Source organism: Sus scrofa, chromosome 1 (assembly GCF_054392235.1).
Source record: "Sus scrofa isolate SSC_HxYL_T2T_F1_AM1 chromosome 1, Sscrofa_HxYL_maternal_Yorkshire_Landrace_v2.0, whole genome shotgun sequence".
In the NCBI taxonomy this organism is placed as follows: domain Eukaryota; kingdom Metazoa; phylum Chordata; class Mammalia; order Artiodactyla; family Suidae; genus Sus; species Sus scrofa.
In genome coordinates, this window is record NC_139383.1 from 204,377,596 (window position 1) to 204,400,109 (window position 22,514).

Here is a 22,514-nt window from a genome sequence, read left to right on the forward strand (position 1 = left end):
GGCTCAGATCTGGCTACAGGCCAGCAGCTACAGCTCTGACTCAACCCCTAGCCTGGGAACTTCCATATGCCACCAAGGATGCTGCCCTAAAAAGACAAAAAAAAAAAAAAAAAAAGAAGAAAAGAAATGAAGACAAGGAATTTCACTAAAGAGTGTGGGTCATAATCACTATAATTGAAAAATGGAAAAACAGTGTGGGAGCACAAAAGATATAGTTAAGGACTTTGCCTGAGGGTCAAGGAAGCCTTCATAGAGGAGGGTCCCTTTGGTTTGGGTCTTGAAGTTTGAGTAGGAGTTTTCTATGTGAGGAAGGAAAGGCAAGGCAATTGTGACAGGCAGAGGAAATAGCGCTTAGAATAAACTAGAAATCCATATCCTTTAAATGTCAGAGAGCCGCTGAAAAATTGTATCATGTATATAGTTAATATTTAATCTAATGATACGTTAAGCCCTAGAAAGCAAGAGATGCTGTTACTTTCTTTTGTATTCCTTAAGTTCTGCTTACATAGTAAGAAGGGAGGAGAAAATGAGAGAAGAAAAGAGAGAGAGATGGATGGAGAAAGGTGAATGACATAGCACAAATGGCTCCAGGTCATCCACTCAACCTGAGTTACCTAGGGCTGCAGGGTTCATCTGAGCTTTGTTTCCCCCATATCTACATTCCTCTCACACCATCTGACTGATGTTTTAGGCCATTTCATTCTCCATTGGAAACATGATCAGGCCTGAAATGTGAGCTGTAAATAGTGTGCATTGCATAGTAAGGTTGGATTTAACGTATAGTGTGTTCTATTAATGTTGCAGCATTTACTATGTATTTAGAGTTGTCATTGATTTTGATTAAAAGGAGCACTTTTATTACAAGTACATGATGCCAGCAAAATAAAACCCTCCCCCTGCTAAAGCAAATTTGGGTTCATTCTCTGTAAGTGCATGAAAAGCCCAGCTAAATTCAGCAGGTTTGGATTATCCCTCCCCAGTGATACCTCATCCACACACCCCTCCATGATGGATTGAAATAGGAGATGGATGGCGCCTTCACCTGCACCAGGATGGATGCCAGAGAAGCAGAGCATTTGTAATACTTCTATTTCAGATCATAAAACTAAGGAATAAATGACTCAGGCTACAAGTCAGCTAATATGTCAAGGATATGAGAGACAACCTTTGGGAGACTCAAATTTTATTTCTTCTCCACCAAGTTTGCACCTACACTGAAGAGCCCAAACCTGGGATGTCACAGCAGAAGTTCCTGCTACTATAGTTATCTTCAAAACTATCACTGAGTATAGTAAATACTGTGGCTGTGGTGTAGGCCAATTTCTCCCCCACCTTTTTTCTGAAAGCACAAAGCCTTTCCTTGAGATTGGGGGATAATAAAATATATGGTCCCATGATATATGCTAGCTACTAGCCCCATGTGAATATTTAATTATAACATTTTTAACTAAAAATTCAGTTCCTCAGTTACTTTAGACATACTTCAAGTGCCCAACAGCCACATAAGGCTGATGGCTTCCATATTAGTCAATGTATATATAGGACATCGCCATCATTATTTGAAGATTAACATGTATACACTACTATGTATAAAATAGGTAGCAAACAAGGATCTACTATATAGCAGAGAGAACTATACTCAATATGTTATAATAACCTATAAGGGGAAAGGATCTCAAAAAAGATACATATGTGTATAACCGAGTCACTTTGCTGTATACCTAAAACTAATACAACCTTGTAAATCAACTATACTTCAGGAGTTCCTGTTGTGGCTCAGTGGCAACAAACCTGGTTAGTATCCATAGGATGCGGGTTTGATCCCTGGCTTCACTCAGTGGGCTAAAGGACCCAACATTGCCGTGATTTGTGGTGTAGGTCGCAGAGCACTGATGTGGCTGTGGTGTAGGCCAGCAGCTGCAGCTCTGATTCAGCCCCTGGCCTAGGAACTTCCGTATGCCACAGTTATGGCCCTAAAAACACACACACACAAAAGATATACTTCAATTTTTAAAAAGATGTGTATGTGTGTGTATTTTTAAAATCAGTGCATGTGTGTGTATATATTTTTAAAATCCATGCAAAAACTGGCTTTAAAAAAAAGAATCTACATATCTCTATATAGATATATATGCATAACTGAATCACTGTGCTGTGCAGCAGAAATTAACATAGCATTGTAAATCAACTAAACTTCAATAGAATAAAATTTTTTTAAAAAAAGAAGCTTCTATTGGATATCACTGTTCTGCAACATGGGTCTCCATGGGCAACCATAGACATAAGTGCCCATTTTGCTTGTACAGCACATCCTACATCCACCCAATTTTCTCCCTTCCCACAGCCCTTTTCTAAAACACACACATGCACATACCCCCCCACACACACACCCCAAGCCTTGTGTTTGAGGTCCCCTGGCCTCTTCTGACTGTAGCCCATTCCAGCTTCCAAATTGCAGCCTCTGATCCCCTGCTTGCACTTACAGACACTTTCCTTCACATTCCTTCACATTCCTTCCTTCATTCAAGATTTACTAAGTATCAAGAAAGTGTGTGGCACCTGTTTGCTTGGAGCTAAGGATGCAAAAGCAAAGAAGGCTTCATTCTTTCTCCTCAAGGACATCACAATCAAGCAGAAAGTGCTAATTATAATCGTCAGTTGTTGAACAAGAGTTCACAAATCAAATCACATTATTTCCCTGCTTACACACACCTTCAATACACCCCCATCTACCGAAGTTTACAGATACTCAATCCGTGGACACAATTTCAGGACTCATCTTTCACATGCTGCACATACAAAGAGTAGAAAAATACCTTTGACGTATGTTCCTATCTTTTTAGGGGTGACATTATGTCTTTTAAACTTCTCTGAGTTGATACTTTTGAGAGATGTCTTTACTTTCTGACACACTACTAGATGCCAAAAAACCTATACAAGAACTGTTGCATGAGCTGAGCCCTGGGAGGCAGGGACCTTCTGTTTCTTTAACGCTCCCCGATTCCTGCCTTGCATGGGAGGACATAGTAGTGACAACTTGGCCCACCACCTGGAAAGAACTCAAAGCCTTGCCTAGGACCAGAACGAGCCAGTCGAGCAGAATGGGTCAGAAGGAAAACAGATATGGTAGGGAGCTCTCTGTCTGTCTGCAATTATGCCATTAGCTTAAAGGCTCTCATTCCTCCCAAGACTTAACCTGAGCCATAATCCGAGGGGCAGCACTCTAGAAACCAAGCCCTTTCCTTGGCTGAGTATCCTCATCATGAGCCTGTTATCACACTGAGGGGTCCAGGAGCTCTGGCCCTTTGACCTCCAGTTTTCCAGGATGTGAGACACCTGAGAGGAACCACCATCACCTGTCTGAAGCTAATCACCCTTCCCTATAATTTAAAGTTGGGGTATCTCTTATCCATCACAAAATGGAACGGCTAACAAACACTGACAAAAGCATAGTGAAATATCCATACTCATGATCTGTCCTGGTCAGTTGCCCCACAGACTGTCCCTGAGACAGGTTAGAAGCCCCCAGAAGGTGACAATCAAAGCCTGAAAACCTCCCCGGGAATGGATCGTCCCTCAGTCACTTGTCAGAGCAAAATAACTTTCTATGGAAGCCAGTCCAGAAAGACCAGGGATGCCTCTGAGCCAGAATGAATTCTCCTACCACATTTCTAATGGCTTTAGTTCAACTCGGGGATGTTTTAAAATCATGTTTGGATGGTGAATCCTTAGGCTTTGATGAAGGAAGTGGACCTTCTCCAGAAAAGTGCTCACATGACACACAATTTTCCAAGTTTTACTTAACTGGGGGATTTCCCCAGTTCTCCATGGACCCATTACCAATTCTTCATCTTGTTATTTTTTTCTTTCAGTCACTTGCTATCCATAACATCTATGCCAGGCAGAATATGCTGGGTGATGGGATCTCCCCATGGCAAATCTGCTTTGAAAATGCTGAAGTTTAGAAGCAGGATGGGGGCTGGGAGAGGGTGAGCTGACCTTGGCTCTGGGTGAGACAAGAAGTGTCTCCTGGCCCAAGCACCCCTTGAGTTATACTTCCCTCACTCTTCTGAGCTAGTTTTTGTTTTTTTGTCTTTTTTAGGGCCACACCTACAGCGTATGGAAGTTCCTGGGCTAGGAGTCGAATCAGAGCTGCAGATGCCAGCCTATGCCATAGCCACAGCAACGCAAAATCTGAGCTGAGCCTGCAACCTACACCACAGCTCACAGCAACACTGGATCCTTAACCCACTGAGCTAGGCCAGGGATCAAGCCTGCCACCTCATAGATACTAGTCAGGCTCTTTACCAGTGAGCAGCAACGGGAACTCCCTGAGCAAGTTTTACTCACAACACTTCTGCCACCACATGTGTGAAGTTTTTGTCTCACACCAGTCACTTCTACAGCTCAGTTCAGTTCAAACACTAACTTCCCAGGTTGGGCATAAACTCACAGGTTTAGGGGCTCTGGCCCCCAAGACAGCCCTCAGTTAAGATGTCCCTGGTAGGTCTGGGCTCCCCAGGTGACCCACACCCCTGTCTGACTTGGCTACAAAGTCAGGGGGTTCTTACAATCCCTCTTTTCAGGTTTGATGCTTTCCTAGAATGGTTCATAAAACTCCAGAAAACACTTTCCTTACTAGTACCTGTTCATGATTAAGGATGCAACTTACAGCCAGATGCAGGGGTACCTGGAATGAAGTCATGAGATTCCCAAGGACAGGAGCTTCTGTCCTCCTGGATCTGGGTGCACAACCCTCCCCATATGAGGCTGTGTTCTCTTTTGAAGCTCTCCAAACCTGGTGTTTGGGCGTTTTCTGCAGATTTTATTAAGTAGGCATGATTGGTTAAATTACTGGCTATTGACAATTAACTTAACCTCCAGCCCCTCTCCCTTTCTAGAAGGTGGGGAGGTAGGGCTGAAAGTTACAAGCTTCTAATCAAGGCTTGATATTCCTGACTATACATCCTGACGTTCTCTAAGAACCTGATTCCTCCATTAGAACAAAAAGCACTTCTCTTACCCTTCACTCAAGAAACTCCAAGGATTTTAGAAGCTCTGTACCATGAACTGGGGACAAAGACCAAATATCTTTCTTAATATATCACACCTGTGTCCCTCCTTCCACAAGGAACATTCCCCAGACTCCCAGACTGATTGAAAACAGCTTGTGTCAGAAGAGGAACAAGAACCGTTTAACTCTCATACCCACTTACCTGCGGGTTTGATAAGTTTGGAAAACTGCAGAGGACTATATAAAGGTATAATGACTCTCTGGCAGAAACCGAGGGTGAACTTGGTAATGGCCGAATCATTGTATCCTCCAGAGACCGGATGGTCACCCATCTAATCCAGGCTCCCTACATGAAACACTGCACCTGCTCTATGCCCTTTTCCCTGCCCTGAAACATGACCCCTCCCCCCACTGGGGTGCAAGTTCCATACCCTTCTGACTCAAAGCCAGCAAGTAATCTATCTATCATTTAGGGTCCCCAAAACTATTGTGATAGATAGAGGGAGAGGAAGGTGGAAATGAGGTCCTTCCATATCCCACCTGGACCCCCCCTTCCTCCAGTTGTGGATCCTGGCCACATACCCAGATGAGCACTGGGACTCACCTGCCAAGGGAAGAAGGGATTTGCTCTCATTTCAAACACTTTGCTGGTTGTGTTTATTAGCCAATTACTTATTTGTCTATGCCTTTTAACAGTACTGGTCCTTAAAAAAAAAAAAAAAAAAAAAGCTGCAGACAATGATGCCAATGTGACTTCAGGGTGATGGAAATTACCAAGTTGTCCAGCCCTGGAGACCATCAGGCAGTGTAACAAGGTTCTAATGTAAAGCGCAGAGCAATTAGCAGGGAGATTTACCTCCCTGTCTTAAAAGCATTTTTATTACTTAATCAATCACCAGCAATTTCTAAACAAGGCTGGGGTTTTACAAGGAATCATAAATCTTTTCCAGTTTGCTTCCAGGAGGCAGAACAGAAGAAATAGACATGACATTCCAGGAGGGACATTGTATCAGTTAAAACAAAAGCGGAACCCAAGCCACTTGGGAAAGAGAAAGTGGGCAGGAACAGCCACAGGGTCACAGAGGGTCCAGGGAAGGAAGGGGTTAGATAACAGGCCCTGACCACTGGGTCAGATTCAATTCTGTCCTTCCCCATACATTCAGAGAAAGGAGGAGCAAGGGGAAAAAAAATGAAAGAAATGCCCAGTGTGCGGAGCAGATTTTCTGTACTTCGTGTCATGGCAGGCTGCTTCCTATAGCAGGACTTTCTCTGGCCTCAGTTTCCTCATGTGCAAATTGGGAGAATTCGAACTGAATCACATCTGAGTGATTCTAAGTCCTGACAGCATTTCAGAAGCACTGAGGGAGCCTTTTAAAAGAACCATTGCCAGGCTCCTTCCCAGCACAGTGAAATCAGGCTGTCTGAGGCTAAGCTGAACCGTCTATAATCTCATCAGGTTCCAGTTTGAACACCCAAGCAGGGAATCTTAATTTGAAAATAAAATGCTTCAGATGTGCATAGCAGTGAGCCCAGCAATTAGTGACAGAGACACTGAGCTGCTTTCACATGTATGTTCTCTCCTTCTTTCAACAGACCGGTCCCCAGCTCTTCTCCTCGCTGCATCCTGTGCTGGGCCCATGTACGTGTGTTTTAGCACCTGTGTGATGTTCAGTGATAAATGCCCCTTTAGCTTTTATTTAAACCAGAGGAGTGGGTCCAGGATACCCCAGTTAGCAGGTGTATGGGTTGGGGAACAGTGTCCACAGACAAATCGTAAACTCTCTGTGCTGCTGGCCCTGGTTCCCAACTGCTCTCTGAAGAGTGATGCAGAATTACCATCCTTCCCTCACAAGACTGGACTAGTCCACTCAGAACCCAGCCCTGGCAACAGGATGGGCTCCACCATCAGCAAATGCAGCAAAGATCACCAAGTGACTAGGAAACCAAGAAAAAGGACCTGATGGATCCAGGATGGACTTGTTCCTAAAGTCACAACTAGGGACAGTCACATGTGGGTCCTTCCATAAGGCCTGCAGCAAAGGCCAACCCTTTACATACTCCGAAGTCAACTTCTCCAGGTAAGTAAAGATTGTCAACTACTTCCCAAATCTTTACCCAATATTTCATCTTTTCCCCTTCATTTTACCTGAGACCTCAGATTTGAAGGAAAAACATATTTTCTTAGTCATATGAAATTGCAATCAAGCGCAAATTTTTCCATTTATAGAAAGTTCCCCTTTTTTCTTTTGAACCCTTTTATCTACCTCTTATAAGGAATATAGCTTATGCTGACTTCATTATGTTTGTACCATAGCCTCTTTTCTGCAAGACTGTTGATTCCCATCCCAGTAGAAAGAACAAGCTTTTGGGATCACATAGATCCCACCCCTAGCTCCAATCCTTACATGGCTGTGTGGCTCTATGAAAATTATTTGACTTTTCTGAGCCTCTGCTTCTGAATCTATAAAGATAGTGTTGGTGCAAAGATGAAAGGCACTAGCACACCTGGAGTGTCCTCATTTATCCATGCTCAGCTTAGAGTGTAATGCTCAGAACTTACCAAATACCCCTGCTCTGGCCACGGACTGGAGAGTCAACAGTAAGAGAGCAACACAATTTCACTTAGGCAGCGAGAGGGGTACAGAGGATCAGGAGTGGGGAGCATCAGGAGTGGGGAGGCAGGGGGAGGCTCTCTATTGGAAGGGGCCAGGACCAGCAAGGACGGCTGATGCTGCTGGTTGTTGGGTAAGTAGGCACAACAAAAAGACTCCTAGAGTTCCCGTCATGGCTCAGTGGAAACAAATCTGACCAGTATACATAAGGATGCAGGTTTGACCCCTGGCCTTGCTCAGTGGGTTAATGATTTGGCATTGCTGTGAGCTGTGGTGTAGTTTGCAGATGTGGCTTGGATCCCTCGTTGCTGTGGCTGTAATGTATGCCGGCAACTGCAGCTCTGATTCGACCCCTAGCCTGGGAAATTTCATGTGCCACAGGTGTGGCCCTAAAAGAACAACAACAACAACAAAAAAAGACTCCTGCTTATGGGGACCTTGTTTACCTCTTTTCCATGTCAGGTTTTCACACTGCTTCCCCTGGCAGCTTTCAACCATGCTCAGCAATAGTCCTGTCAATAGTTCTATTCAAAATGCAAAAAAGTGTACAAACTACTCATGGAGAATGACTACCCCCCTGTCCTCTGGCTACACACACATGCACACATAAACACACACATGCATACATATTTACATATATATACATTCACATGGATACATATACATACAGATATACCTCTACACACAGGCACACATAAACACACTGTTACACATACACATATGCACACATAAAACCTTGTATTTAAGCAGCTGCAACTCTACAGGGCCATTTCATGGGTTGTAGATAAAGTCAGGATCCACCAAGGTAGTAGATCAAAATCCGGGTGTCGTCTTTCACTAAGTACCATGCCATCAATACAGGACAGAGGGAAGATTCCTGCTCAGGCCTCTCTTGCAGAGGTTGGAAAACTTTCTCCAAAGAGTCAGATGGTAAATATGTAATTTTTTGGGCCAGTTGGTCTCTGCCACATTCTTCAACTCTGCTGTTGTAGTTCAAATGCGGTGATAGCTGATACATAAGCCAAAGGGCAGAGTCATATCCCAGTAAAAGCTTCTTCATAAAAACAAGCCCCAGTTGCTTGTTGAGCCCTGTTCTAAAGTCTTAGTTGTTAATCACTGGGCTCTAGAACTTGGACTTGTTTTTCTTAATTTGAAGCATGGTCCCTTCAGTTTATTACTATGTAGCAAATGTTAAATGTTAAATGTTAAATACCTCTATACCTCTTGATCTAATAATTTCACTTCTCAGAATTTAATAATGACCAATAGTTATAGATCATTTTACATTCAGAATCTACCTTATCTTCCCAGTAAGAGATGAAATGATTCATTTTTTGTCTCCATTTGTCAGATGAGGAAACTGAGGCCCAGAGAAGCAAAGAGATTTTCCCTAGACATACAGCTGGTAAGTGACAAAGCTGGGTTCTGAACTAGCAGTGATTTCTAACTCTCGCATGAGAAAGATATGCAAAATTGGACAAATGCTCAAAAATCTCTGGATTTTATGCAACTAGATTCATAATAGCATAGAAAGAAATATCTAAATAGCAAATATGGACAATGGGTAAAAATTATGGCACGGTGGAATAAAAGGTAGTGTTTTCTTCTTGTTAGAGAAGGATGTTGACTCTGTCTGCCAAAAGGGCTGCAGCAAATCCTCTCATTCCTGGAGGGAGACATGACCCTTTGCAATGTCATGCTACTGGTCTTCCCATAAGATGTCCAACCCTGTTTCCTGTCAGCTGAATGTGGGCTGGCCTTGTAACTTGTTTGACCAATAGGATGAGAGGAAAGTGATGTTGTAGGATACCTAATGCTAGGTCCCCAAAGCAGCTTCCATCTTTGCCCTTTTGAAATGCTGCCCTGAGTGCACCATCCAGCTTACTGGGGGACAGAGGCGACATGGAGGAGAACCAAAGCCCTCTTACTGCCAAATGACCCCAAGGGAATAATGGTGCAAGTTAAAACACAGGATAACCAGTTAAATTTTCTTTGCAGATAAACAATGAGTAATGTTTTAACATAATTGTATCTCAACTGTCACATGGACATGCTTATACTCTGAAATTATTCATTGTGGATCTGGAATTCATATTTAACTGGGTGTCTTGTATTTTTGTCTGCTAAATCTAAAAATACTACAGGTGAGTTTAGCAGAAGCTAGCCTGAATTGCTGATCTAAAGAACCATGAGAAATGAAAAATTGTTTTAAACTACCAAATTGTGCAGAAGTTTGTTACACAGTAACACATAACAGAAACAGTGTCCTATTTATTGACATGGAAAATGTTTACAGTAGGATTGGGGGTAGTTATACAGGCAGAGAAGGAGGGCATAAAGAGAAGAAAGAGTCATGAAATGGAGCAGAGAAATGACAATGAAAATAGTAAAGTGCCTATGATCTCTGTGTTCAAACTAACATTTAACTTTCAAGGATGTGTTTTGACAGTGTTCACTGAAGTACATAAAAGTCAATTATATATTGGTAAGGGAAAACTCAAAATATCTAAATTGGGATTCCGAGATCTCATCTTGGAGATATTTTTGGTGATGATTTCCTGGTGAAATATCTGTTTAGGACCTAATGCTATGTTAATATTTTTAAAAATATAATTCATGATAATCTACTATTAAAGTTCAAACATAGGTATAAAAAAGCACACACAGATATGATCCCATTTTGATGTACATACATACACACACACACACACACGCGCACACAAACACACACACACATACATACACACCCACATCTGGAATTGATATTTTTTCACACAGGGAGTGAATATGAATACGGGTAACTTTCATTTTCATTTTACTCTTATTTGTGCTTTTTCATTTTTCTGCAGCGTATATGTCTCTCTTGTGTAACAGAAACTGTGTGAGCATCTGTGCATCTGTGTATATGTTCACTGTAGCCTTTAATACCCCAGCCTGGCACCTATCATTAAGTATTTACAGAGCTCTTGGTCTTTCCCCAGCACTGTTCATAAAAGCAAGTACCATAAGCAATAAAAAGTAAATAAGTTCCCACTCTGGTGCAGTGGGTTAAGAATCTGACTGCAGCAGCTTAGGTCACAGAGGCGCAAGTTCAATCCCTAGCCCCGCATAGCAGGTTGAGGATCTGGCATTGCTGCAGCTGTGTCTCAGATTCACCTCCTGGCCAGGGGCAGATGTGGCCATAAAAAATATTGCCTGTGGAATGGATTAGCAAGGAGATCCTACTGGGCAGCACTGGGAACTATGTCTAGTCACTTATGATGGAGCGTGATAATGTGAGAAAAAAGAATGTATACATGTATGTGTAACTGGGTCAACAATGCTGTACAGTAGAAAAAAAAAAGAATTGGGAAAATTAAAAAAAAAGAAAAAATTAAAATCAAATTTAAAAAGTAAATAAAGTATGGAGCCTGCTTCTCTGGCTCAGGTAAGAGTGAAACAACAGAAGAACCAGGCAGTTAGTTAGAGTATATGGTGCAAGGGGATGTACTACATTCAAAGTGATGCCAGAAAAAACTGAGGCTATGTCCGTGGACTTGGTAAGCTGTAACATACTATAAAATATGCTTGTTCTTATGGTCCTTTGGAGAGATATGTGAGCATTACCTAGAAAGCTTTTTGGAAAAATATACCTATGCCTGGGCCCCTCCCCTACAGATTATAATTCAGTAGATGTGGACGGGGCCCCAGGTATCTGTACCTCATAAAGCTCTTTGGTTATGAATCACCGATCCAGTGTTTCCCCTGGTTATTTCACTTCCATTATGATTGTGAGTGATGGGGAGTCATAGAAGCTTCCTGGATGAGGCAGCCCGTGGCTGAGGCCTGAGGGGGAGCGACTAGAAGAGCCATCTCTAGTCTTCATGGTAGATTGTCAGGTTCACTATCCAGTACAGTGTCCAGGTGGCTTCCTAACCATGCTCTCCACTGTGGCCCGCCCGCCCACCCCCTCGTGTCCTGTCCTTCTGTCACCAGCTGCAGGCACGTTCTCTCTCCAGTCTGGCCTTTGCCCATATTGATACCCCTGCCCCAGAGTTTGGGCTTCGCTTTGCATCTACTCTCCCTGATAACTCTCAGCCCCTCTGGCTTCTCAAATTCACCTTCTTGCCATCCTATAGGATGCAGAGCCCTCCAAGCTCAGATTCTGAAGGACCCTGCTCCAGTCCTTAGCACCCCAGCTCCACCTCTAAAGTCAAATGTTCATAAAGAAAAGGCAGAGGATTAGAAAAGAGTTCCTTGGTTTCCAGTGCAGCTGTGGCCTTAAGCAAGTCCTAAAAACAGAAGCTCTGGTTACTCCTCATCCCACCATAAGATCAATAACTCCTCAGGGTGGCAGCCACATGAAAAGAAGAGGTACAGAGGCATGGGCTGTGAGGGGGGCTTGCCATGGCTGCAGACCTGTGGCCTGGGCAAGGGGAGTGGGCTATAGAATTACACATGGGAGAAAGAATGGAAGCAAGACATGTTCAAATGGTGCAGAAGCCTCACTGGGCTGTGGGGGCATAACCGGACCCAGCACCCTGTAGCCACACCAGCTACCAGAAAGAGCCTGCTCTGTGTTCCTGGGCTAAAATGCAAACATCAGCAGCCAGGGCTACCCCCGACAGCAAAATACACGAGATGGCCTGTCAAACCTAAATGTAAGAAAGACCAGTGTCTGCTTATAAGCCAGCCTGACCCACACTCCATCATCCAGCTTTCTTCTTCTTTTTTTTTTTTTTTTTTTTTTTTTCTTTTTTGGCTGCCCCAAAGCATATGGAGTCCCCCAGCCAGGCATCATATCCAAGACACAACTGTGACATATGCCACAGATGTGGCAACGCCTGATCCTTAACCCCCTGAGACTGGGCCAGGATTGAACCTGCATCCCAGGGCTCCCAAGATGCCACTGATCCCATTACACCACAGCAGGAACTCCCATCACCCAGTTTTGAGATGAGAAAGGGAGTGGGGGTGGTGCTATCTTCCTGACAGACTCACACGGCCACTGCCCTAAGCTAGATGTTGTTTCAGCAGCCTCAGTCGATCAGGAATGGGATAGGGGAACCCAGTGTGACAACATCTGGTTGATTCTACCCTTGATATGTAGCCCAAACCATCAGGGACATAAATAATGACATAACACCGATGTTTCATAAAATCATCTCCCTGATAGGGTCACATTCAGTGCCAGTTTTCAATTATCCACCCAAGGAAGGGGAAAGGGACTAGTTAGTGTCAGAAAGACCACAAATTCAAGACCATAAATAAAAAACGTTCTGCAGATAATAGGCTAGGAGGATCACCTGTATTTAGATAATTGAGCTATGACCATAAGCAAGCCATTTATTCAACAAACTTTTTATGTGTAAACCAGGACCACAATTTATTAATTTCCTGCAAAAAAATGAATGTACTGTCATGTGGCCCAGACACTCACATCTATCTGACGGGATGTGCATTTGCTCCATCCATGGCAGCTACTGGGGAAGTCAAATTATCAAAAGGTTGCTTGGTGAGCGTGGAATCCATATAAGAGGGATTTGCTCTGTAATTTAAATTCAGCAAAAATTTATTGAGCTTTATATGTCAGGATCATGCTGGGTAATGAGAACACAAGATGTGATGCCCAACTTTCAAGTTTGCAGCCAAATAGAGAAGTGTGGTTAGATGGTAATTTAGCGTGATCAACATCACAACAGAGATATTAGACGTACGGGTAGGGGGTCTGGAGGTCTGGAAAAGTGTCACCTTTCTACTGAGGCTTAAAGGATTAATAGGATTTTTCCAACTGGGGTATGTGTGTATGGTGGGGTGGATTTCAACGAAATGAAAGAGTGTGTGAATGCGTGCAAAATCCCAAGGAGAGGAGGGTGTGAGGGGTCTTTGTGTTTAGACTGGAGTGTGAAATGGTGAAAGATATCAGATTGTGACAGTGTTTGGATGCTAAGGAAGTTGGATGTCATTACCAACTTCCGTTACATCAAAATCCCCGGGGGCATACTAAGTTCTCTGAACACACAGTGACCACCCCAAGCCTGCTGACCCAGAATCTCCAGAGAAGAGCTCAGGCATTCATATTACTGAAAGGCTGCAAAGCTGATTCCAAAGTGCAGCCTGGGAAGAGATCCGAACACAGGAGATGAAGGAGCATATTTTCAAAAACTCTTAAGGGACCTAATAGAAATATTATCTTATACCCACTTTACAGATGGGAGAACTGACAATACACTGGGGAGAAAACAAGCTCTGTGGGGGAAACAACCAGGCTGGTATATTAGTCAGAAGGGTTCTTCAGAGAAATGGAACCAATGGGAAATCTATAGATACAAATTAGATATGTACAGAGCAAAACAGAGATGTCAGGAATTGGTTCATGAGACTGTGGGGGATGGTGAGTCTGAAATCTCTAAAGCAGGCTGGAAATTCAGATAAAAGTTCCATGTTGCAGCAGACTGGAAACTTGGGCCAGTTTTCTATATTAGTTTTCAGGAGACTTCAGTCTTTGCTCTTAAGGCGACCTACACCACAGCTTGCAGCAACGCCAGATCATCAACCTGCTGAGCATGGTCGGGGATCGAATCCGCAACCTCATGACTCCTAGTTGGATTTGTTTCTACTGCACCATGATGGGAACTCCCCAGAAGGGACCTTTAAAACCCATGTATAATACTATGAATTCTCTAGAGATCAGGAATGGGAAACAACTTACCCAAAGCCACTGCCCAATAACCAGAGCATCCAGATTCCCAGTCCACTGGTCAGCCTTTCTTTTTCTTTTTCCCTTTCTTCCTTCCATTTTTTATCCTTTTATTTAGCACAAAGTATTTTACATGCACAAGTATACCAGTAATGGTTTTCAGCTGCAAACAACAGAGTCCACTTTGGCTAATTTAAATTGAAAAAGGAATTATTAAAGGATATTGGTTATCTCACAGGAAGATAGACTATACGCTAAATGTCCACAAGTATACTCGGTATCCTCAAAATATAAGTGCAGGTCTGTCTGATGTACCAACAGCCTTCATTGCTGTTTTTGAGCACTAAGTCCAGTGAGATACCAAGGTCATTAGAGTGGGTCCTAATCCAGTGACACTGGTGTCATTATAAAAGGGGACATATAAAGGCAGACACACATAGAAGGAACTCTGCTTGAAAATGAAAGCGGTGATGGAGGTGCTGTTTCTACAAGCCAAGGAGTATCAAAGTTTGCCAGAAAACCACCAGAAGTTAGGAGAGAAGCTTAAAAGTTTCCTTAGAAGCCACCCTGCCAACACATTGACTTCTTGTTTCCAGAACTGTGAGACAGTGAAAAAGCCACTGAGTTAGCGGTACTTTGCTACAGCAGCCCTAGCAAACTGCTCTAGAATGCTATTGCTTGGAAGTAGATTCAGGTGCCCCAGCTTGGCCTCCAAGGCTCTCGTCGCCTCCTCCGGCATGGTCTCCCAGAACTCTTCATCAAGCCCTCCTGGGCCAGCACCATTGAACTTCTCATGGGTCCCTGATAGACCAGCCCAGAGATGATGCTTTGCCCTTCCATGTGCTATTGCTTCCACTGGAGTACCCTTTTATGTTTTGTGATCCTTCCCATTGTGCCTGAAATACATCCACTCATCCATAAAAACATAACTTGGGCATGGTCTCCTCTATGCAAACACCCCTATACCCTCAGCCTAAGTAAATTATTCCCCACTAAACACTCCCAACACAGGGTGATTTCTATCACTCCTATCATACCTCCCCACCCACCATGTAACGGTCCATTTGCTCATGTGTCTCCCCCACCAGACTAGGAACACTTACAGGATGGGGACCACGGATGTGATATTTGATGTTCCCATGGTGCTAGAGCATGTGGCCAGAAAATCAGCCCCTCTGTAAATTTAGACCCTTGAGTCACCTACAGAAAGTCAAAAATAGCCTACCCAGCAAATTAGATCCTGAAGGTCATGTTTTGTTCCCCTGAACAAACACAGTGACTCCTTTAGGGAATTTCTTTCTACAAATACTATAAGCTGTTGTGACCCTAAATATTTGTTGGGACAAATATGGCGGCCACATTCAAATCCGTGTTTCAAATCAAGTCCCCAAATATTTTTTCTGAAGTTGGCCCTGACCTTTTTATGTGTGAAGGAGCTGGCTGATGTGCACACCTCCCATCCTTTTCAAAAATGCAGTTCTCACAAATGGCAAAATCTTACTTCTGAGTCCTAAGTCTATGAACCTTTTTCCTTTAACCTGTGGGCTATGCACCATGAAAGCCTAGTGAGAAAAGTGATGAACAAATAAATGAATGAATGAGTGAACTAAAGATAGCTAAAAAGAATGCATTTGAATGCACAAAATTTAGTAATATAATTAATAATGTACTCAATCTTTCATTTTTTCTTTTCTTAAAAAGATTTTTTCCCCCAGAAAAACCAGTTTTCTTTTCTCCAACCTATCTACTTTCCCCTCATTTTTCTCCATTTTGCCCATTCTATATAATGGAGAGTAAATCCTGGCACAGTCCTCCTGTTTGTCCGGGTGAAGGGACTCAATGCTGCTGGCATGAGGAAGTGCAAATTCAACTCAGCTGCTATCAAACCCAATGACATTTTGGAAGAATCTGAATAAAGTTAATTATCGTGTGCAGGTAAATTGGCCCCAGGGAAGAAAACTAATGGAGGCAAAATGATGGAACGTTTCACTAGAAAAGCCAGTTCACAGTAAGCTACTATGAAAATAAAAGACCTCCCAACCTGACCTGCCAGAATACAAGATTTGCCCTGAGAAAGAGCCAGATCCATCATGGTTAACGTCTCCTCTGGTTTCCCACACATCTACCTCCTCGGGGAGCCAAGGACACAATGAAGTCATCCCAGGTCCTTTTACAGATGCTGAAGTATAACTTTTACCTTTACAGCTCCTTCTCTATCCCTTTGCTGATCTCCCTTGACATCTTTGTTCCTAAGCTAAAATCTCCTTCGGCAGCATGGCACCTCCTTGCTCCTGCGTGACACTTGTTCTGCTAGACAAGGAGATATCAACACGAAATACACCAATGCACACCAACACATGTATAAAAACACAATCACACCGTCACACACATGCACGCACGGGCATGTGTATGTACACAATCACACAGGTACACACAAACACACACACACACACACACACACACACACACACACACACACACAACTCTTGAGAAGTCTGCAGTCTAGGAGGACTGTTAGAATTCACCGATACAATTGCCAACCTGGAATCATCTCCAAAGTAAAGTAGGAACACAGAGGAGGAGCAGGACTAAGGGCTAGTTTGCTGGGGGAAGTCAAGGAGGCCTCACAGAGGAGGAAGGTGCTGAGTTGAGATGTAAAGTGTGAGGAGGAGGGCAGGCAGCAGAGGAGAGCAGAATTTGGGAAAGGGGAGTGCACAGGTGAAAAGGCTGGAGGAGCCAGGAGCCTGGAGTGTTCAAGAGACAGGTGAGTCCAGGACTCACAGAGAATAAAGCCATCTGGCCTCCGTGGACTTGGGCCATCAGCTAAAGGCTCTAATGTAGCCCCCCAGACACCGTCTCTGGGGTTACTGGGGCTGGATGGATATTTATATATGTGGCTTCCTTGGCTATTTGGAGATGCCGAGTCCTGGGTGGGAAGGACCAGGTAAAACAAACATGTATGTTTCCACTCCAAGCCCTCTCTGATGAAGATGCACCCCCTCCTTGTGGGATAAGTTATTCCCAAGAATGCATGAGGAATAAGCCAAGAATAGCACCAAGTTAGTCCTGTATACGAGTTGGGTTCATTACCACTGAGCCATGACAGGAATTCCTCCTCCTGTTCACTCTTGCTCCTCTATCATCTACTGCAGCCAGAGACCTCTGAAAAGTGTGAAGTAAATATGTTATCCCACTATAAACCACTTAGCGTTCCTTTTACTCACAGTGGCTGAGAGCACAGCTGTGCAGCCAAGTCTCAGGTTCTGATCTGAGTGCAAATCTTAACTCCCCTGTGCCTCCCTTTTCTGTTCTGTGAAATGAGGGTCCTAATTGTACCTATTTCATACTGTTTTCATGAGGATTCAGTGAGTTCCTACATGTCAAGTGGTGTAGGGTAAACCTTCACAAATATTAGGTTTTATTAATATAAAGTCCAGTCTCATTACTGTGGCCCCTGATTATGTCTCTGTCTTCATTTTGCTCCACTGTGCCCTCACTTACCAGGTAATAACTACCTGAACCTCTGGATCTTTAAACAGGCCACGTTCACTTTGAGCTCAGCCTTTGCTGTTCTCTCCTCCCAGCTGGTTCCTTCTCATCATTCAGACATTGCAGAAATGTCACTACGTCGTCCCCATTAGCTTCCCCACATCCATCTCCTACCCACACTCAAACACACTCAGGACCACCTTATTGGTGTCTTCATACAGGTTATCGTTATCTGCATTCATATTATTTATTTATCACTCTACTTATTATTTATTACTCATCCTCTCCAACTAGAAGGAAGTTTATGGTGTGAAAACATATAGAATAGAGCCTGGCATACAGAAGGAACTGAGAATCCGTGTACTGGATGGATGAATAAGTCAATCAATCAATCAATCAATCAATCAGTCAATGAAGTTAGCACCCTGCAAGTGTTTCTGAACACACTAAAGTAAGCCCTAACCACTCCCAGGATACAAACCAACCAAAGTTTAAGAAAACTTTGTCTGTGCCATGTGTGATTGCTCATGCGACAGATGTGAAACTCTTATGCCACATGATCCAATTAGCATTGCTCTGAAAGGGCATCATTCTTGGATATGATTACACCATCTGTCCTAAAAGCTTTCATGATTCATGATCAGATAAGTACCAGGCCCTATTTGGCAGATCTTATAAAGTGACTCTCTTCTCTGCTGGGTTCTGGCCATGTGTGGGCAGTATTTTGACATTTTCAAATGAAATACAGGCTCAAATGAAAAATACATCAAGTAGTGAAATGATATGGGCTGGGGAAGAATATTTGCACTCTGTAAATTCTCAGGGTAGAACCAGGAGGGGGACTGGCTACATTTCAGTCTAGAAAGATGTGGGGAAACTTTGTCCAATGAGAAATTTTCTTAAACCTTGGTTTCATCTTCCTGAAGGAATTGCTGGCAGTTCTATCACATAGAGCTGGACAAAGACTCAGAGAACACACCCCATGCATGAAGTAGAGGTTCCTAGGTGTGTAGATTATTGCAGAAGAGGAGTTGGAGGAAACGACTGAGCCAAGGGAAAAATGGGTATCCTGATGTTACAAATGGGGAAAAGAGACTAAGCAGCAATTCTTTTGCAACCACCCTGTTCCTCCCTTCCTGCTGCTGAGAAAAACTCTACTTTCCATCAAGAAACCTCCCATCCACCACTCTTGGTTCTTGCAGTTTGGGTGGAGGCCACACCTAAGGTCAGGGATTTATAGTGAATCAGCCTTTTTCTTTGGCCACATGATTAGCTCAGGGCTGAACATGTAGCCCATGCTAGACCAGAGAGAGCAATTCTGAGATTTTTTTCTGAAATAATTGGGAAAGAAAAATCTTCTGTCTATATAAGTTTCCAAGCTCTAAGAAGTCTCAGACTTTCAGCAGTCAGTTTTTTCTTGTGGAGACCCTACCTAAGAATGTAGCCAACGCAAAAGTACGCTGAGGCTGAGAAGTAGAAGAAAATGAACTGAAAAACTAGTCGGGTCTCTAGCTGGAATGAACAATGGATATTTCTTTTTTATTCCATTGGTAAAAGGTTAGATTTTTTATTTAATCTTATTGGAGGATAGTTGACTTCCAATGTTTGATTAGTTTCAGGTGTAGAGAAAAGTGAATCAGTCATATATATAAATATATCCGTTCTTTTTCCCATACAGGTTATTACAATTGAGTAGATTTTCCTGTGCTCTATTTTATACATTAGTGTATAAATGTTATTACCACCCTCCCAATTCTTCTCTCCCCCCAACAGTTTCATCTATGGTAACCATAAGATTGGTTTTGAAATCTGTGAGTTTGTTTCTATTCTGTAAACTCAATTACGTAAGCCCAAAATTCCCAAAACCCTTTGTCATAATTAAACCCTGTGGCACAATGATAATATACATTTGGTCTTTGTGCCTAGTTCCTGGCATGGAGTCCCTAAAATTCTTGGAATTTCCTGAGAGATGGGAGTGGCTTTGGTTATCCATACAGAGCCTGTTTCAGTCTCACCTGCGTTTATGCTAATGAGATGACTCAGAGTAGGACTTCTAAGTGGCCTTGGTGTGGGACTGGCCACCAGAAAGAGCCAGTGATTAGAGGATTGGAACCTTTAGCCCCTGCAACTGACCTTCAGGAAGAAGGAATGGCTGGAGATTGAGCTCACCAAAAACTCTTGAATGAGATTTGGGGAGCTTCTGGGTGAGTGAGGACATCAGCTATCATACATTAGTGCTGAGAGGGTGACATACCTGGAAGGGCATGGAAGCTACACACACACACACAAACTGTATCTCTTGTATTTGGCTGTTCCTGAGTTATACCTTTATATTAAACCAGTAGCAGTAACTACAGTGCTTTTCTGAGTTCTGTGAATCTTTTGACCAAATTATCGAGTCTGATTGGAGAGAGTTGTGCGAACTTGTATTTATCTTTTATAGCTGGTCAGTCATGAGGTCCAGGTAGCCACTGGGCCTTAAGACCAGCATCTGAAGTGGGATGTCAGTCTGGTGGGGCTGAGTCCTTAACCTGTGGGGTCTGCCCTAACTCTGAATAGTCAGTATCAGAACTGAATTGAACTGAATCACTGGACACCTGGTTGGTGTCAGAGAATTGGCAATTGATATAGGAAAAAAAGCATCACATTTGGTGTCAGAAGAAAACACCCTGTAAACCCATTCCAATGGGATTTTCTGTCACTTGCAACCAAGAATCCTGATTGTTTAGGAATTCCAGCCTTAGAAAATTTTAGTAATTGGTCATATAGTTAATAAGTGATAAAACTGGGTCCTGGATCAAATCCATGTGACTCCAAACCCAAAGTTTTATGTCTGGAAATCCATTGATTTCCTGAGAGGGTTACCATGGAAGGGATTCCATCCTTAGCTGGGAGCCTATACCAGGTGACTCTTGAAGCTCTGTTTCTGTGATTGTAAATATCTCCCCACAGGTGATTGTAAGAGAGTCCACTCACTAAAGCCCAAAGAAGCAGCTGCTCCAGTCACAGCAAACCCAGCCCCCTCTTGTCCTGACATTCTGAGCACCAGACACAGTGTCATCTGTGAGCATGCAGTCTCAGCACAGCCCGTGACATGCTAGTCAACTATGTCCAGAACAAAACTCAACAGCAGGTTTGAGGAAAATAATCTCTTTAGCTTGGAGTTAAGTGCATGAAAAAGGACTTTAATAAACTGTCTAAAATGTTGACAGTTTGCTCTTTCTATTTTCTTCCTAATTTCCTCTTATCGCTTCAAAATAAATTATAACATCCTTCTGGCAGAGACCATATCTTAGGCATTTTAGTATCTCCCTCAACATCCAATACTATGCCTTATGTGTAAGAAAACATGTTGCTTAGCTAACTAATGAGGACTGTTTGCTCATCCTGATTTGATTTCCTTATCTCTGTCTCCTTCCAGATTCAATGCTTCCAAGCCTAATATTAGGGATACCTCTTCTGAGCCTTATTGAACTTTCCTAAGATGCTTTTTCTCATAAACCTTCAGCACATGTGTTATGCAGATTGGCTGTGAAATTAACCTTGTTTAATATCTGCTCACCAATCATTTAAAATAAAATGGTAGCTGGGAAGATGATCAGTGAATGGGGAAGAGGATCATAAAAAGAGGCAGGAATAGAAAGTTTGCAGGTGTATCTGGGGACAGAGGAGGCAGAATTGGGAGGGGAGAGACGAAGCTCTGGGGCTAGGTACATCTGAATTTAATGACAGAACGTGGCAAAGGATTGAGGTGAAATTAGAGAGTTTAGTACCAGAAATGCTGGGGCAGGAGGGAGGATACCTGGAAAGACAATGGGGTGTGTGGGGCAGAGGGGAACACTCATTGATCAACCGCTGAAATTGACAAAACCTAGAAAGTTCCCTGCACAGACCTGAGGGAGGCAGCAGGAAGAACAGAAAGTAACCCCGCCACACTGGTCTTCCCTCCAGAATGCCATGTGGTTTCTTCTCTAGACCTTCGTGCCTGCTCTTCCCTCAGCCAATGTTTTTCTCCCCTTCCCCATTTTCTTGGCTAGTTCTAGTCTTCCTTCTAATCTTGCCGTAGACATGACCTCCTCCAGGGAGTCATGTCTGCACATCATAGTGGCCCTCACTGCAATCCTCTGTTGCCACAGGCTGGACACTACAGAGTGTAGCATGTGCTCCATGTCAGGGATGAGCCTCCCTTGGAGACTATTGAGCTTTAACTTTTTAAAGTGTCTCCACTCCGTAATCCCAGCTTCCCAGCCACCCTGAGAGATCGGTGGGTCATGTCTCATCCATCCCATCCAACAAATGAACTGAAGCCCCAAGAAGGTGAGAGATTTACAAGGACCAGGTTAAGGATGCCCGGGGCATAACTCTGACCCAAGTCGTCTGGTGCAAGTCCAAGGCTTTCCTTTAACAGGTTGCCCAGGGGATTGGCTGGAAGGACACATGGACAGCTGGGAGCTCTGTGTGCACATGGGCACAGAGTTTTGCAAGGTGCTTTGTCTTTTAAGAAGAAAACTGGGTTTCCTGGTACCAATGGTCAGTCTGAATAAAAAGTTACTTTTACTCTATTTCATTTATCCTTGAGCCAGCTTATAAAACAAGGCAGTGCTGGGTTCTATGGTTAACACCCTTACACTCCTGAAGGCAAAGGGTCTGCAGATAGAAGACCCCAGAACTATTTCCTGTAGACGACTTGCCTGTCCTACCTTTAACTCACACAGAAAAG

At 43.3% G+C, this 22,514-nt stretch overlaps 1 protein-coding gene across 2 annotated transcripts in view; it reads right to left on the reverse strand.

Moving 5' to 3' along the window:
* Nucleotides 1-22,514, reverse strand: part of AGBL1 (AGBL carboxypeptidase 1) — a 1,231,135-nt gene that overhangs the window by 980,875 nt on the left and 227,746 nt on the right. The window contains exon 1 of one of the 2 annotated variants that reach the window (XM_084983122.1): nt 4,691-4,759. The exons of the other annotated variant lie outside the window; for it this stretch is intronic. The gene's annotated coding sequence lies outside the window, so the exon portion shown is untranslated. Of the gene's footprint in view, nt 1-4,690; nt 4,760-22,514 lie in introns of those variants that run through there. 2 annotated transcript variants of the gene reach the window in all.